This window comes from Oncorhynchus mykiss, chromosome 18, assembly GCF_057628025.1.
Source record: "Oncorhynchus mykiss isolate SJ-2025 chromosome 18, ASM5762802v1, whole genome shotgun sequence".
NCBI lineage: Eukaryota > Metazoa > Chordata > Actinopteri > Salmoniformes > Salmonidae > Oncorhynchus > Oncorhynchus mykiss.
In genome coordinates this window covers 75071187-75089622 of record NC_143039.1, presented here as the reverse complement: position 1 = coordinate 75089622, position 18436 = coordinate 75071187, and positions in this window count along the sequence as shown.

The window sequence follows — 18436 nt, the reverse complement described above, 5'->3', positions numbered from 1 at the left end:
CGTGTCAGGTTACCTTTTCTCCCCTTCTTTCCCCCAGCTGTTCCCTGTCTCCTCCTAACTACCCATTCACCCCGTTCCCCACCTGTTCCCTTTTTCCCTCTGATTAGGTCCCTATATCTCCCTCTGTTTCTGCTCCTGTCCTTGTCGGATTCTTGTTTGTTTGTGTTTCATGCCTGAGCCAGACTATCGTCATGTTTGCTGTAACCTTGTCCTGTCCTGTCGGAATCTGCCGGTCTATCTGAGCCTACTTATGTTTTGTTATTAAAGAAGCTCTGTTTAAGTTAGTTCGCTTTTGGGTCCTCATTCACTCACCATAACACCTGGTCTAAAGTAGCGCACTACTACCCTATAGACCCTGGTCTAAATTAGTGCCCTACTACCCTATAGACCCTGGTCTCAAGTAGTGCACTACTACCCTATAGGCCCTGGTCTAAAGTAGCGCACTACTACCCTATAGACCCTGGTCTAAAGTAGCGCACTACTACCCTATAGACCCTGGTCTAAAGTAGCACACTACTACCCTATAGACCCTGGTCTAAAGTAGTACACTACTACCCTATAGACCCTGGTCTAAAGTAGTGCCCTATAGACCCTGGTCTAAAGTAGTGCACTACTACCCTATAGGTCCTGGTCTAAAGTAGAGCACTACTACCCTATAGACCCTGGTCTAAATTAGTGCCCTACTACCCTATAGACCCTGGTCTAAAGTAGTGCACTACTACCCTATGGGTCCTGCTCGAAAGTAGTGCACTACTACCCTATAGACCCTGGTCTAAAGTAGTGCACTACTACCCTATAGACCCTGGTCTAAAGTAGTGCACTACTACCATATGGGTCCTGCTCAAAAGTAGTGCACTACTTCCCTATAGACCCTGGTCTAAAGTAGTGCACTCCTACCCTATAGACCCTGGTCTAAAGTAGTGCACTACTACCCTATAGGCCCTGGTCTAAAGTAGTGCACTACTACCCTATAGATCCTGCTCTAAAGTAGTGCACTCCTACCCTATAGACCCTGGTCTAAAGTAGTGCACTACTACCCTATAGGCCCTGGTCTAAAGTAGCGCACTACAACCCTATAGACCCTGGTCTAAAGTAGTGCCCTGTAGACCCTGGTCTAAAGTAGTGCCTTATAGACCCTGGTCTAAAGTAGTGCACTACTACCCTATAGACCCTGGTCTAAAGTAGCGCACTACTACCCTATAGACCCTGGTCTAAAGTAGCGCACTACTACCCTATAGACCCTGGTCTAAAGTAGTGCCCTATAGACCCTGGTCTAAAGTAGCGCACTACTACCCTATAGACCCTGGTCTAAAGTAGTGCCCTATAGACCCTGGTCTAAAGTAGTGCACTACTACCCTATAGGCCATGGTCTAAAGTAGCGCACTACTACCCTATAGACCCTGGTCTAAAGTAGTGCCCTATAGACCCTGGTCTAAAGTAGTGCACTACTACCCTATAGACCCTGGTCTAAAGTAGTGCACTACTACCCTATAGACCCTGGTCTAAAGTAGTGCACTACTACCCTATAGACCCTGGTCTAAAGTAGCGCACTACTACCCTATAGACCCTGGTCTAAAGTAGCACACTACTACCCTATAGACCCTGGTCTAAAGTTGTGCACTACTACCCTATAGACCCTGGTCTAAAGTAGTGCACTACTACCCTATAGGCCCTTGTCTAAAGTAGCGCAATACTACCCTATAGACCCTGGTCTAAAGTAGAGCACTACTACCCTATGGGTCCTGCTCGAAAGTAGTGCACTACTACCCTATAGACCCTGGTCTAAAGTAGTGCACTACTACCCTATAGACCCTGGTCTAAAGTAGTGCACTACTACCCTATAGACCCTGGTCTAAAGTAGTGCACTACTACCCTATAGGTCCTGGTCTAAAGTAGTGCACTCCTACCCTATAGACCCTGGTCTAAAGTAGCGCACTACTACCCTATAGACCCTGGTCTAAAGTAGTGCCCTATAGACCCTGGTCTAAAGTAGTACCCTATAGACCCTGGTCTAAAGTAGTGCACTACTACCCTATAGGCCCTTGTCTAAAGTAGCGCACTACTACCCTATAGACCCTGGTCTAAAGTAGTGCCCTATAGACCCTGGTCTAAAGTAGTGCCCTAAAGACCCTGGTCTAAAGTAGTGCCCTATAGACCCTGGTCTAAAGTAGTGCACTACTACCCTATAGGTCCTGGTCTAAAGTAGAGCTCTACTACCCTATTGACCCTGGTCTAAATTATTGCCCTACTACCCTATAGACCCTGGTCTAAAGTAGCGCACTACTACCCTATAGACCCTGGTCTAAAGTAGTGCACTACTACCCTATAGGCCCTGGTCTAAAGTAGTGCCCTATAGACCCTGGTCTAAAGTAGCGCACTACTACCCTATAGACCCTTGTCTAAAGTAGCGCACTACTACCCTATAGACCCTGGTCTAAATTAGTGCCCTACTACCCTATAGACCCTGGTCTCAAGTAGTGCACTACTACCCTATAGACCCTGGTCTAAAGTAGGGCACTACTACCCTATAGACCCTGGTCTAAATTAGTGCCCTACTACCCTATAGACCCTGGTCTCAAGTAGTGCACTACTACCCTATAGACCCTGGTCTAAAGTAGTGCACTACTACCCTATAGGCCCTGGTCTAAAGTAGTGCCCTATAGACCCTGGTCTAAAGTAGTGCACTACTACCCTATAGACCCTGGTCTAAAGTAGTGCACTACTACCCTATAGACCCTGGTCTAAAGTAGCACACTACTACCCTATAGACCCTGGTCTAAAGTAGCACACTACTACCCTATAGGACCTGGTCTAAAGTAGCACACTACTACCCTATAGACCCTGGTCTAAAGTAGCACACTACTACCCTATAGACCCTGGTCTAAAGTAGTGCCCTATAGACCCTGGTCTAAAGTAGTGCACTACTACCCTATAGACCCTGGTCTAAAGTAGCGCACTACTACCCTATAGACCCTGGTCTAAAGTAGTGCCCTATAGACCCTGGTCTAAAGTAGTGCACTACTACCCTATAGACCCTGGTCTAAAGTAGCGCACTACTACCCTATAGACCCTGGTCTAAAGTAGTGCACTACTACCCTATAGACCCTGGTCTAAAGTAGCGCACTACTACCCTATAGACCCTGGTCTAAAGTAGCGCACTACTACCCTATAGACCCTGGTCTAAAGTAGCGCACTACTACCCTATAGATCCTGGTCTAAAGTTGCGCACTACTACCCTATAGACCCTGGTCTAAAGTAGTGCACTACTACCCTATAGACCCTGGTCTAAAGTAGTGCCCTATAGACCCTGGTCTAAAGTAGTGCACTACTACCCTATAGACCCTGGTCTAAAGTAGTGCCCTATAGACCCTGGTCTAAAGTAGTGCACTACTACCCTATAGGCCCTGGTCTAAAGTAGTGCACTACTACCCTATAGACCCTGGTCTAAAGTAGCGCACTACTACCCTATAGACCCTGGTCTAAAGTAGTGCACTACTACCCTATAGACCCTGGTCTAAAGTAGCGCACTACTACCCTATAGACCCTGGTCTAAAGTAGCGCACTACTACCCTATAGACCCTGGTCTAAAGTAGCGCACTACTACCCTATAGATCCTGGTCTAAAGTTGCGCACTACTACCCTATAGACCCTGGTCTAAAGTAGTGCACTACTACCCTATAGACCCTGGTCTAAAGTAGCGCACTACTACCCTATAGACCCTGGTCTAAAGTAGCGCACTACTACCCTATAGACCCTGGTCTAAAGTAGCGCACTACTACCCTATAGACCCTGGTCTAAAGTAGTGCACTACTACCCTATAGACCCTGGTCTAAAGTAGCGCACTACTACCCTATAGACCCTGGTCTAAAGTAGTGCACTACTATCCTATAGACCCTGGTTTGGAACACATGTTCTACACTGCTCTGCATTCTCCTTTGTTTTATCAGTCTGTTGTATCACATCCATCCATGTCTCCGCAAACACTGAGACGTAGTTGTCCCTGAAAAAACTGAGGCTTATATTCAGGTACCCTAGTGGTTTGAGCATTGGGCCGGTAAATAACAACGTGTTCTTTAACTGACTTGCCTAGTTAAATAAAGATCAAATAAACATTTATGGGACACCGTGACAAAAGAACGCTTCGCAAAAGAAAACAACAATAAATGTTTGTTATTTGACGAGATAAAGTAGTCCGTCCTCTGTGCCAGTATGTTTTCCTCTGTGTCAGTATGTTTTCCTCTGTGTCAGTATGTTTTCCTCTGTGTCAGTATGTTTTCCTCTGTGTCAGTATGTTTTCCTCTGTTTGGTGCCAGTATGTTTTCCTCTGTGTCAGTATGTTTTCCTCTGTGTCAGTATGTTTTCCTCTGTGCCAGTATGTTTTCCTCTGTGTCAGTATGTTTTCCTCTGTGTCAGTATGTTTTCCTCTGTGCCAGTATGTTTTCCTCTGTGTCAGTATGTTTTCCTCTGTGCCAGTATGTTTTCCTCTGTGCCAGTATGTTTTCCTCTGTGTCAGTATGTTTTCCTCTGTGTCAGTATGTTTTCCTCTGTGCCAGTATGTTTTCCTCTGTGTCAGTATGTTTTCCTCTGTTTGGTGCCAGTATGTTTTCCTCTGTGTCAGTATGTTTTCCTCTGTGCCAGTATGTTTTCCTCTGTGCCAGTATGTTTTCCTCTGTGTCAGTATGTTTTCCTCTGTGTCAGTATGTTTTCCTCTGTGTCAGTATGTTTTCCTCTGTGTCAGTATGTTTTCCTCTGTGCCAGTATGTTTTCCTCTGTGCCAGTATGTTTTCCTCTGTGCCAGTATGTTTTCCTCTGTGCCAGTATGTTTTCCTCTGTGCCAGTATGTTTTCCTCTGTGCCAGTATGTTTTCCTCTGTGTCAGTGTGTTTTCCTCTGTGCCAGTATGTTTTCCTCTGTTTGGTGTCAGTATGTTTTCCTCTGTGTCAGTATGTTTTCCTCTGTGCCAGTATGTTTTCCTCTGTGTCAGTATGTTTTCCTCTGTGTCAGTATGTTTTCCTCTGTGCCAGTATGTTTTCCTCTGTGTCAGTATGTTTTCCTCTGTGTCAGTATGTTTTCCTCTGTTTGGTGCCAGTATGTTTTCCTCTGTGTCAGTATGTTTTCCTCTGTGTCAGTATGTTTTCCTCTGTTTGGTGCCAGTATGTTTTCCTCTGTGCCAGTATGTTTTCCTCTGTGTCAGTATGTTTTCCTCTGTGTCAGTATGTTTTCCTCTGTGCCAGTATGTTTTCCTCTGTGTCAGTATGTTTTCCTCTGTGCCAGTATGTTTTCCTCTGTTTGGTGTCAGTATGTTTTCCTCTGTGTCAGTATGTTTTCCTCTGTGCCAGTATGTTTTCCTCTGTGCCAGTATGTTTTCCTCTGTGTCAGTATGTTTTCCTCTGTGCCAGTATGTTTTCCTCTGTGCCAGTATGTTTTCCTCTGTGTCAGTATGTTTTCCTCTGTGTCAGTATGTTTTCCTCTGTGTCAGTATGTTTTCCTCTGTTTGGTGCCAGTATGTTTTCCTCTGTGCCAGTATGTTTTCCTCTGTGCCAGTATGTTTTCCTCTGTGCCAGTATGTTTTCCTCTGTGCCAGTATGTTTTCCTCTGTGCCAGTATGTTTTCCTCTGTGCCAGTATGTTTTCCTCTGTTTGGTGTCAGTATGTTTTCCTCTGTGCCAGTATGTTTTCCTCTGTGCCAGTATGTTTTCCTCTGTGCCAGTATGTTTTCCTCTGTGCCAGTATGTTTTCCTCTGTGCCAGTATGTTTTCCTCTGTTTGGTGTCAGTATGTTTTCCTCTGTGCCAGTATGTTTTCCTCTGTGCCAGTATGTTTTCCTCTGTTTGGTGTCAGTATGTTTTCCTCTGTGTCAGTATGTTTTCCTCTGTGCCAGTATGTTTTCCTCTGTGCCAGTATGTTTTCCTCTGTGCCAGTATGTTTTCCTCTGTGCCAGTATGTTTTCCTCTGTGCCAGTATGTTTTCCTCTGTGCCAGTATGTTTTCCTCTGTGCCAGTATGTTTTCCTCTGTGCCAGTATGTTTTCCTCTGTGCCAGTATGTTTTCCTCTGTGCCAGTATGTTTTCCTCTGTGCCAGTATGTTTTCCTCTGTGCCAGTATGTTTTCCTCTGTTTGGTGTCAGTATGTTTTCCTCTGTGCCAGTATGTTTTCCTCTGTGCCAGTATGTTTTCCTCTGTGCCAGTATGTTTTCCTCTGTGCCAGTATGTTTTCCTCTGTGCCAGTATGTTTTCCTCTGTGTCAGTATGTTTTCCTCTGTTTGGTGCCAGTATGTTTTCCTCTGTGCCAGTATGTTTTCCTCTGTGTCAGTATGTTTTCCTCTGTGTCAGTATGTTTTCCTCTGTGCCAGTATGTTTTCCTCTGTGTCAGTATGTTTTCCTCTGTGTCAGTATGTTTTCCTCTGTGTCAGTATGTTTTCCTCTGTGCCAGTATGTTTTCCTCTGTGCCAGTATGTTTTCCTCTGTGCCAGTATGTTTTCCTCTGTGCCAGTATGTTTTCCTCTGTGTCAGTATGTTTTCCTCTGTGTCAGTATGTTTTCCTCTGTGTCAGTATGTTTTCCTCTGTGTCAGTATGTTTTCCTCTGTTTGGTGCCAGTATGTTTTCCTCTGTGCCAGTATGTTTTCCTCTGTGCCAGTATGTTTTCCTCTGTGCCAGTATGTTTTCCTCTGTGTCAGTATGTTTTCCTCTGTGCCAGTATGTTTTCCTCTGTGCCAGTATGTTTTCCTCTGTGCCAGTATGTTTTCCTCTGTGCCAGTATGTTTTCCTCTGTTTGGTGTCAGTATGTTTTCCTCTGTGTCAGTATGTTTTCCTCTGTGCCAGTATGTTTTCCTCTGTGCCAGTATGTTTTCCTCTGTGCCAGTATGTTTTCCTCTGTGCCAGTATGTTTTCCTCTGTGTCAGTATGTTTTCCTCTGTTTGGTGCCAGTATGTTTTCCTCTGTGTCAGTATGTTTTCCTCTGTGCCAGTATGTTTTCCTCTGTGTCAGTATGTTTTCCTCTGTTTGGTGCCAGTATGTTTTCCTCTGTGTCAGTATGTTTTCCTCTGTGTCAGTATGTTTTCCTCTGTGCCAGTATGTTTTCCTCTGTGTCAGTATGTTTTCCTCTGTGTCAGTATGTTTTCCTCTGTGCCAGTATGTTTTCCTCTGTGTCAGTATGTTTTCCTCTGTGCCAGTATGTTTTCCTCTGTGCCAGTATGTTTTCCTCTGTTTGGTGCCAGTATGTTTTCCTCTGTGTCAGTATGTTTTCCTCTGTGCCAGTATGTTTTCCTCTGTGCCAGTATGTTTTCCTCTGTGCCAGTATGTTTTCCTCTGTGTCAGTGTGTTTTCCTCTGTGTCAGTATGTTTTCCTCTGTGTCAGTATGTTTTCCTCTGTGCCAGTATGTTTTCCTCTGTTTGGTGCCAGTATGTTTTCCTCTGTGCCAGTATGTTTTCCTCTGTGCCAGTATGTTTTCCTCTGTGCCAGTATGTTTTCCTCTGTGTCAGTATGTTTTCCTCTGTGTCAGTATGTTTTCCTCTGTTTGGTGTCAGTATGTTTTCCTCTGTGTCAGTATGTTTTCCTCTGTGCCAGTATGTTTTCCTCTGTGCCAGTATGTTTTCCTCTGTGCCAGTATGTTTTCCTCTGTGCCCGTATGTTTTCCTCTGTGCCAGTATGTTTTCCTCTGTGCCAGTATGTTTTCCTCTGTGCCAGTATGTTTTCCTCTGTGTCAGTATGTTTTCCTCTGTGTCAGTATGTTTTCCTCTGTGTCAGTATGTTTTCCTCTGTTTGGTGTCAGTATGTTTTCCTCTGTGTCAGTATGTTTTCCTCTGTGTCAGTATGTTTTCCTCTGTGTCAGTATGTTTTCCTCTGTGTCAGTATGTTTTCCTCTGTGCCAGTATGTTTTCCTCTGTGCCAGTATGTTTTCCTCTGTGTCAGTATGTTTTCCTCTGTGCCAGTATGTTTTCCTCTGTGTCAGTATGTTTTCCTCTGTGTCAGTATGTTTTCCTCTGTTTGGTGTCAGTATGTTTTCCTCTGTGTCAGTATGTTTTCCTCTGTGCCAGTATGTTTTCCTCTGTGCCAGTATGTTTTCCTCTGTGTCAGTATGTTTTCCTCTGTGCCAGTATGTTTTCCTCTGTGTCAGTATGTTTTCCTCTGTGTCAGTATGTTTTCCTCTGTGTCAGTATGTTTTCCTCTGTGTCAGTATGTTTTCCTCTGTGTCAGTATGTTTTCCTCTGTGTCAGTATGTTTTCCTCTGTTTGGTGTCAGTATGTTTTCCTCTGTGTCAGTATGTTTTCCTCTGTGCCAGTATGTTTTCCTCTGTGCCAGTATGTTTTCCTCTGTGTCAGTATGTTTTCCTCTGTGTCAGTATGTTTTCCTCTGTTTGGTGTCAGTATGTTTTCCTCTGTGTCAGTATGTTTTCCTCTGTTTGGTGTCAGTATGTTTTCCTCTGTGCCAGTATGTTTTCCTCTGTGCCAGTATGTTTTCCTCTGTGCCAGTATGTTTTCCTCTGTGCCAGTATGTTTTCCTCTGTGTCAGTATGTTTTCCTCTGTGCCAGTATGTTTTCCTCTGTGCCAGTATGTTTTCCTCTGTGTCAGTATGTTTTCCTCTGTGTCAGTATGTTTTCCTCTGTGTCAGTATGTTTTCCTCTGTGCCAGTATGTTTTCCTCTGTGCCAGTATGTTTTCCTCTGTGTCAGTATGTTTTCCTCTGTGCCAGTATGTTTTCCTCTGTGCCAGTATGTTTTCCTCTGTGTCAGTATGTTTTCCTCTGTGCCAGTATGTTTTCCTCTGTGCCAGTATGTTTTCCTCTGTGTCAGTATGTTTTCCTCTGTGTCAGTATGTTTTCCTCTGTGTCAGTATGTTTTCCTCTGTGCCAGTATGTTTTCCTCTGTGTCAGTATGTTTTCCTCTGTGTCAGTATGTTTTCCTCTGTGTCAGTATGTTTTCCTCTGTGCCAGTATGTTTTCCTCTGTGCCAGTATGTTTTCCTCTGTGCCAGTATGTTTTCCTCTGTGTCAGTATGTTTTCCTCTGTGTCAGTATGTTTTCCTCTGTGTCAGTATGTTTTCCTCTGTGCCAGTATGTTTTCCTCTGTGTCAGTATGTTTTCCTCTGTGTCAGTATGTTTTCCTCTGTGCCAGTATGTTTTCCTCTGTTTGGTGCCAGTATGTTTTCCTCTGTGTCAGTATGTTTTCCTCTGTGTCAGTATGTTTTCCTCTGTGTCAGTATGTTTTCCTCTGTGCCAGTATGTTTTCCTCTGTGTCAGTATGTTTTCCTCTGTGCCAGTATGTTTTCCTCTGTGTCAGTATGTTTTCCTCTGTGCCAGTATGTTTTCCTCTGTGCCAGTATGTTTTCCTCTGTGCCAGTATGTTTTCCTCTGTGCCAGTATGTTTTCCTCTGTGCCAGTATGTTTTCCTCTGTTTGGTGTCAGTATGTTTTCCTCTGTGTCAGTATGTTTTCCTCTGTGCCAGTATGTTTTCCTCTGTGCCAGTATGTTTTCCTCTGTGCCAGTATGTTTTCCTCTGTTTGGTGTCAGTATGTTTTCCTCTGTGTCAGTATGTTTTCCTCTGTGTCAGTATGTTTTCCTCTGTGCCAGTATGTTTTCCTCTGTGTCAGTATGTTTTCCTCTGTGTCAGTATGTTTTCCTCTGTGTCAGTATGTTTTCCTCTGTGTCAGTATGTTTTCCTCTGTGCCAGTATGTTTTCCTCTGTTTGGTGCCAGTATGTTTTCCTCTGTGTCAGTATGTTTTCCTCTGTGCCAGTATGTTTTCCTCTGTGTCAGTATGTTTTCCTCTGTGCCAGTATGTTTTCCTCTGTTTGGTGCCAGTATGTTTTCCTCTGTGTCAGTATGTTTTCCTCTGTGCCAGTATGTTTTCCTCTGTTTGGTGTCAGTATGTTTTCCTCTGTGCCAGTATGTTTTCCTCTGTGCCAGTATGTTTTCCTCTGTGTCAGTATGTTTTCCTCTGTGCCAGTATGTTTTCCTCTGTGTCAGTATGTTTTCCTCTGTTTGGTGCCAGTATGTTTTCCTCTGTGCCAGTATGTTTTCCTCTGTGCCAGTATGTTTTCCTCTGTTTGGTGCCAGTATGTTTTCCTCTGTGCCAGTATGTTTTCCTCTGTGCCAGTATGTTTTCCTCTGTGCCAGTATGTTTTCCTCTGTGCCAGTATGTTTTCCTCTGTGTCAGTATGTTTTCCTCTGTTTGGTGCCAGTATGTTTTCCTCTGTGCCAGTATGTTTTCCTCTGTGCCAGTATGTTTTCCTCTGTGTCAGTATGTTTTCCTCTGTTTGGTGCCAGTATGTTTTCCTCTGTGTCAGTATGTTTTCCTCTGTGCCAGTATGTTTTCCTCTGTGCCAGTATGTTTTCCTCTGTGCCAGTATGTTTTCCTCTGTGCCAGTATGTTTTCCTCTGTTTGGTGTCAGTATGTTTTCCTCTGTGTCAGTATGTTTTCCTCTGTGTCAGTATGTTTTCCTCTGTGTCAGTATGTTTTCCTCTGTGTCAGTATGTTTTCCTCTGTGCCAGTATGTTTTCCTCTGTGCCAGTATGTTTTCCTCTGTGCCAGTATGTTTTCTTCTGTTTGGTGCCAGTATGTTTTCCTCTGTGTCAGTATGTTTTCCTCTGTGCCAGTATGTTTTCCTCTGTGTCAGTATGTTTTCCTCTGTGTCAGTATGTTTTCCTCTGTGCCAGTATGTTTTCCTCTGTGCCAGTATGTTTTCCTCTGTTTGGTGCCAGTATGTTTTCCTCTGTGCCAGTATGTTTTCCTCTGTGCCAGTATGTTTTCCTCTGTGCCAGTATGTTTTCCTCTGTTTGGTGCCAGTATGTTTTCCTCTGTGCCAGTATGTTTTCCTCTGTGCCAGTATGTTTTCCTCTGTTTGGTGCCAGTATGTTTTCCTCTGTGCCAGTATGTTTTCCTCTGTGCCAGTATGTTTTCCTCTGTTTGGTGCCAGTATGTTTTCCTCTGTGCCAGTATGTTTTCCTCTGTGTCAGTATGTTTTCCTCTGTGCCAGTATGTTTTCCTCTGTGTCAGTATGTTTTCCTCTGTGTCAGTATGTTTTCCTCTGTGTCAGTATGTTTTCCTCTGTGTCAGTATGTTTTCCTCTGTGTCAGTATGTTTTCCTCTGTGTCAGTATGTTTTCCTCTGTGCCAGTATGTTTTCCTCTGTGCCAGTATGTTTTCCTCTGTGCCAGTATGTTTTCCTCTGTGCCAGTATGTTTTCCTCTGTGCCAGTATGTTTTCCTCTGTGTCAGTATGTTTTCCTCTGTGTCAGTATGTTTTCCTCTGTTTGGTGCCAGTATGTTTTCCTCTGTGCCAGTATGTTTTCCTCTGTGCCAGTATGTTTTCCTCTGTGTCAGTATGTTTTCCTCTGTGTCAGTATGTTTTCCTCTGTGTCAGTATGTTTTCCTCTGTGTCAGTATGTTTTCCTCTGTGCCAGTATGTTTTCCTCTGTGTCAGTATGTTTTCCTCTGTGTCAGTATGTTTTCCTCTGTTTGGTGTCAGTATGTTTTCCTCTGTTTGGTGTCAGTATGTTTTCCTCTGTTTGGTGTCAGTATGTTTTCCTCTGTTTGGTGCCAGTATGTTTTCCTCTGTGCCAGTATGTTTTCCTCTGTGCCAGTATGTTTTCCTCTGTTTGGTGCCAGTATGTTTTCCTCTGTGCCAGTATGTTTTCCTCTGTGCCAGTATGTTTTCCTCTGTGCCAGTATGTTTTCCTCTGTGCCAGTATGTTTTCCTCTGTGTCAGTATGTTTTCCTCTGTGCCAGTATGTTTTCCTCTGTTTGGTGCCAGTATGTTTTCCTCTGTGTCAGTATGTTTTCCTCTGTTTGGTGCCAGTATGTTTTCCTCTGTGCCAGTATGTTTTCCTCTGTGCCAGTATGTTTTCCTCTGTGCCAGTATGTTTTCCTCTGTTTGGTGCCAGTATGTTTTCCTCTGTGTCAGTATGTTTTCCTCTGTGTCAGTATGTTTTCCTCTGTGTCAGTATGTTTTCCTCTGTTTGGTGTCAGTATGTTTTCCTCTGTGTCAGTATGTTTTCCTCTGTGTCAGTATGTTTTCCTCTGTGCCAGTATGTTTTCCTCTGTGCCAGTGTGTTTTCCTCTGTGTCAGTATGTTTTCCTCTGTGCCAGTATGTTTTCCTCTGTGCCAGTATGTTTTCCTCTGTGTCAGTATGTTTTCCTCTGTGTCAGTATGTTTTCCTCTGTGCCAGTATGTTTTCCTCTGTGCCAGTATGTTTTCCTCTGTGCCAGTATGTTTTCCTCTGTGTCAGTATGTTTTCCTCTGTGCCAGTATGTTTTCCTCTGTGCCAGTATGTTTTCCTCTGTGCCAGTATGTTTTCCTCTGTGCCAGTATGTTTTCCTCTGTGTCAGTATGTTTTCCTCTGTGTCAGTATGTTTTCCTCTGTGCCAGTATGTTTTCCTCTGTGCCAGTATGTTTTCCTCTGTGTCAGTATGTTTTCCTCTGTGTCAGTATGTTTTCCTCTGTGCCAGTATGTTTTCCTCTGTGTCAGTATGTTTTCCTCTGTGTCAGTATTATTTCCTCTGTGTCAGTATGTTTTCCTCTGTGCCAGTATGTTTTCCTCTGTTTGGTGTCAGTATGTTTTCCTCTGTGCCAGTATGTTTTCCTCTGTTTGGTGTCAGTATGTTTTCCTCTGTGCCAGTATGTTTTCCTCTGTTTGGTGTCAGTATGTTTTCCTCTGTGTCAGTATGTTTTCCTCTGTGTCAGTATGTTTTCCTCTGTGTCAGTATGTTTTCCTCTGTGTCAGTATGTTTTCCTCTGTGTCAGTATGTTTTCCTCTGTGCCAGTATGTTTTCCTCTGTTTGGTGTCAGTATGTTTTCCTCTGTGTCAGTATGTTTTCCTCTGTGCCAGTATGTTTTCCTCTGTGCCAGTATGTTTTCCTCTGTGCCAGTATGTTTTCCTCTGTGTCAGTATGTTTTCCTCTGTGTCAGTATGTTTTCCTCTGTGCCAGTATGTTTTCCTCTGTGCCAGTATGTTTTCCTCTGTGCCAGTATGTTTTCCTCTGTGCCAGTATGTTTTCCTCTGTGCCAGTATGTTTTCCTCTGTGTCAGTATGTTTTCCTCTGTGTCAGTATGTTTTCCTCTGTGCCAGTATGTTTTCCTCTGTGCCAGTATGTTTTCCTCTGTGCCAGTATGTTTTCCTCTGTGTCAGTATGTTTTCCTCTGTGCCAGTATGTTTTCCTCTGTGCCAGTATGTTTTCCTCTGTGTCAGTATGTTTTCCTCTGTGTCAGTATGTTTTCCTCTGTGCCAGTATGTTTTCCTCTGTGCCAGTATGTTTTCCTCTGTGCCAGTATGTTTTCCTCTGTGTCAGTATGTTTTCCTCTGTGCCAGTATGTTTTCCTCTGTGTCAGTATGTTTTCCTCTGTGTCAGTATGTTTTCCTCTGTTTGGTGTCAGTATGTTTTCCTCTGTGCCAGTATGTTTTCCTCTGTGCCAGTATGTTTTCCTCTGTTTGGTGCCAGTATGTTTTCCTCTGTGTCAGTATGTTTTCCTCTGTGTCAGTATGTTTTCCTCTGTGCCAGTATGTTTTCCTCTGTGCCAGTATGTTTTCCTCTGTGCCAGTATGTTTTCCTCTGTGCCAGTATGTTTTCCTCTGTGCCAGTATGTTTTCCTCTGTGTCAGTATGTTTTCCTCTGTGTCAGTATGTTTTCCTCTGTGTCAGTATGTTTTCCTCTGTGCCAGTATGTTTTCCTCTGTGCCAGTATGTTTTCCTCTGTGTCAGTATGTTTTCCTCTGTGTCAGTATGTTTTCCTCTGTGTCAGTATGTTTTCCTCTGTGTCAGTATGTTTTCCTCTGTGCCAGTATGTTTTCCTCTGTTTGGTGCCAGTATGTTTTCCTCTGTGCCAGTATGTTTTCCTCTGTGCCAGTATGTTTTCCTCTGTGCCAGTATGTTTTCCTCTGTGTCAGTATGTTTTCCTCTGTGCCAGTATGTTTTCCTCTGTGTCAGTATGTTTTCCTCTGTGCCAGTATGTTTTCCTCTGTGCCAGTATGTTTTCCTCTGTGTCAGTATGTTTTCCTCTGTGTCAGTATGTTTTCCTCTGTGCCAGTATGTTTTCCTCTGTGCCAGTATGTTTTCCTCTGTGTCAGTATGTTTTCCTCTGTTTGGTGCCAGTATGTTTTCCTCTGTGTCAGTATGTTTTCCTCTGTGTCAGTATGTTTTCCTCTGTTTGGTGCCAGTATGTTTTCCTCTGTGTCAGTATGTTTTCCTCTGTGCCAGTATGTTTTCCTCTGTGTCAGTATGTTTTCCTCTGTTTGGTGCCAGTATGTTTTCCTCTGTGTCAGTATGTTTTCCTCTGTGTCAGTATGTTTTCCTCTGTGCCAGTATGTTTTCCTCTGTGTCAGTATGTTTTCCTCTGTTTGGTGCCAGTATGTTTTCCTCTGTGCCAGTATGTTTTCCTCTGTGTCAGTATGTTTTCCTCTGTGCCAGTATGTTTTCCTCTGTGTCAGTATGTTTTCCTCTGTGCCAGTATGTTTTCCTCTGTGTCAGTATGTTTTCCTCTGTGCCAGTATGTTTTCCTCTGTGCCAGTATGTTTTCCTCTGTGCCAGTATGTTTTCCTCTGTGCCAGTATGTTTTCCTCTGTGTCAGTATGTTTTCCTCTGTGCCAGTATGTTTTCCTCTGTGCCAGTATGTTTTCCTCTGTTTGGTGTCAGTATGTTTTCCTCTGTGCCAGTATGTTTTCCTCTGTGTCAGTATGTTTTCCTCTGTGTCAGTATGTTTTCCTCTGTGTCAGTATGTTTTCCTCTGTGCCAGTATGTTTTCCTCTGTGCCAGTATGTTTTCCTCTGTGTCAGTATGTTTTCCTCTGTGTCAGTATGTTTTCCTCTGTGTCAGTATGTTTTCCTCTGTGTCAGTATGTTTTCCTCTGTTTGGTGTCAGTATGTTTTCCTCTGTGTCAGTATGTTTTCCTCTGTGCCAGTATGTTTTCCTCTGTGCCAGTGTGTTTTCCTCTGTGTCAGTATGTTTTCCTCTGTGCCAGTATGTTTTCCTCTGTGCCAGTATGTTTTCCTCTGTGTCAGTATGTTTTCCTCTGTGCCAGTATGTTTTCCTCTGTGCCAGTATGTTTTCCTCTGTGCCAGTATGTTTTCCTCTGTGTCAGTATGTTTTCCTCTGTGTCAGTATGTTTTCCTCTGTGTCAGTATGTTTTCCTCTGTGCCAGTATGTTTTCCTCTGTGCCAGTGTGTTTTCCTCTGTGTCAGTATGTTTTCCTCTGTGTCAGTATGTTTTCCTCTGTGCCAGTATGTTTTCCTCTGTGCCAGTATGTTTTCCTCTGTGTCAGTATGTTTTCCTCTGTGCCAGTATGTTTTCCTCTGTTTGGTGCCAGTATGTTTTCCTCTGTGCCAGTATGTTTTCCTCTGTGCCAGTATGTTTTCCTCTGTGCCAGTATGTTTTCCTCTGTGCCAGTATGTTTTCCTCTGTGCCAGTATGTTTTCCTCTGTGCCAGTATGTTTTCCTCTGTGTCAGTATGTTTTCCTCTGTGCCAGTATGTTTTCCTCTGTGTCAGTATGTTTTCCTCTGTGTCAGTATGTTTTCCTCTGTTTGGTGTCAGTATGTTTTCCTCTGTGCCAGTATGTTTTCCTCTGTGCCAGTATGTTTTCCTCTGTGTCAGTATGTTTTCCTCTGTGTCAGTATGTTTTCCTCTGTGCCAGTATGTTTTCCTCTGTGCCAGTATGTTTTCCTCTGTGTCAGTATGTTTTCCTCTGTGTCAGTATGTTTTCCTCTGTGTCAGTATGTTTTCCTCTGTGTCAGTATGTTTTCCTCTGTTTGGTGTCAGTATGTTTTCCTCTGTGTCAGTATGTTTTCCTCTGTGCCAGTATGTTTTCCTCTGTGCCAGTATGTTTTCCTCTGTGCCAGTATGTTTTCCTCTGTGTCAGTATGTTTTCCTCTGTGCCAGTATGTTTTCCTCTGTGTCAGTATGTTTTCCTCTGTGTCAGTATGTTTTCCTCTGTGTCAGTATGTTTTCCTCTGTGTCAGTATGTTTTCCTCTGTGTCAGTATGTTTTCCTCTGTGTCAGTATGTTTTCCTCTGTGCCAGTATGTTTTCCTCTGTGCCAGTGTGTTTTCCTCTGTGTCAGTATGTTTTCCTCTGTGCCAGTATGTTTTCCTCTGTGCCAGTATGTTTTCCTCTGTGCCAGTATGTTTTCCTCTGTGTCAGTATGTTTTCCTCTGTGCCAGTATGTTTTCCTCTGTGTCAGTATGTTTTCCTCTGTGCCAGTATGTTTTCCTCTGTGCCAGTATGTTTTCCTCTGTGTCAGTATGTTTTCCTCTGTGCCAGTATGTTTTCCTCTGTGCCAGTATGTTTTCCTCTGTGTCAGTATGTTTTCCTCTGTGCCAGTATGTTTTCCTCTGTGCCAGTATGTTTTCCTCTGTGTCAGTATGTTTTCCTCTGTGCCAGTATGTTTTCCTCTGTGCCAGTATGTTTTCCTCTGTGTCAGTATGTTTTCCTCTGTGCCAGTATGTTTTCCTCTGTGCCAGTATGTTTTCCTCTGTGCCAGTATGTTTTCCTCTGTTTGGTGCCAGTATGTTTTCCTCTGTGTCAGTATGTTTTCCTCTGTGCCAGTATGTTTTCCTCTGTGTCAGTATGTTTTCCTCTGTGCCAGTATGTTTTCCTCTGTGCCAGTATGTTTTCCTCTGTGTCAGTATGTTTTCCTCTGTGCCAGTATGTTTTCCTCTGTGCCAGTATGTTTTCCTCTGTGCCAGTATGTTTTCCTCTGTGTCAGTATGTTTTCCTCTGTGCCAGTATGTTTTCCTCTGTGCCAGTATGTTTTCCTCTGTGCCAGTATGTTTTCCTCTGTGCCAGTATGTTTTCCTCTGTGTCAGTATGTTTTCCTCTGTGTCAGTATGTTTTCCTCTGTGTCAGTATGTTTTCCTCTGTGCCAGTATGTTTTCCTCTGTGTCAGTATGTTTTCCTCTGTTTGGTGCCAGTATGTTTTCCTCGGTGCCAGTATGTTTTCCTCGGTGCCAGTATGTTTTCCTCTGTGCCAGTATGTTTTCCTCTGTGTCAGTATGTTTTCCTCTGTGTCAGTATGTTTTCCTCTGTGTCAGTATGTTTTCCTCTGTGTCAGTATGTTTTCCTCTGTTTGGTGCCAGTATGTTTTCCTCTGTGCCAGTATGTTTTCCTCTGTGTCAGTATGTTTTCCTCTGTTTGGTGCCAGTATGTTTTCCTCTGTGCCAGTATGTTTTCCTCTGTGCCAGTATGTTTTCCTCTGTGTCAGTATGTTTTCCTCTGTGTCAGTATGTTTTCCTCTGTTTGGTGCCAGTATGTTTTCCTCTGTGTCAGTATGTTTTCCTCTGTTTGGTGTCAGTATGTTTTCCTCTGTGTCAGTATGTTTTCCTCTGTGTCAGTATGTTTTCCTCTGTGCCAGTATGTTTTCCTCTGTGTCAGTATGTTTTCCTCTGTGTCAGTATGTTTTCCTCTGACTTCAGGAAACAGCAGAGGGAGCACCCGCCCCCTATCCACATCAACGAGACGGCAGTGGAGAAGGTAGAAAGTTCTAAGTTCTTCGACACATCACAGACAAACTGAATTGGTCCACCCACACAGACAGCATCGTGAAGAAGGTGCAGCAGCGCCTCTTCAACCTCAGGAGGCTGAAGAATTCTGGCTTGTCACCCAAAACCCGGACAAACTTTTTACAGATGCAGAACTGAGAGCATCCTGTCGGGCTGTATCACCGCCCGGTACGGCAACTGCCCCACCCACAACCGTAAGGCTCTCCAGAGGGTAGTGAGGTCTGCACAACGCATCACCAGGGGCAAACTACCTGCCCTCCAGGACACCTACACCACCCGATGTCACAGGAAGGCCATAAAGATCAGCCACTGCCTGTTCACCCCGCTATCATTCAGAAGGCGAGGTCAGTACAGGTGCATCAAAGCAGGGACCGAGAGACTGAAAAACAGCTTCTATCTCAAGGCCATCAGACTGTTAAACAGCCATCACTAACATAGAGAGGCTGCTGCCAACATACTGACTCAAATCTCTGGCCACTTTAAGATATGGACTTAATCAAGGTATCACTAGTCACTTTAAATAATGTTTACATATCCTACATTACTCATCTCATATGTATATACTGTATTTTATACCATCTACTGCATCTTGTCTGTGCCGTTCGGCCATCGCTCATCCATATATCTTATGTTATGTTATGTTATGTTATGTTATGTTATGTTCATATTCTCATTCATCCCTTTAGATTTGTTTGTAAATGGTAGTTGTTGAGAATTTGTTAGGTTACTCGTTAGATATTACCGCACTTTCGGAACTAGAAGCATAAGCATTTCGCTACACTCGCATTAACATCTGCTAACATTGTGTATGTGACCAATAATATTTGATTTGACACACACACACACACACACACACACACACACACACACACACACACACACACACACACACACACACACACACACACACACACACACACACACATACACACACACACACACACACACACATGTTTGGAT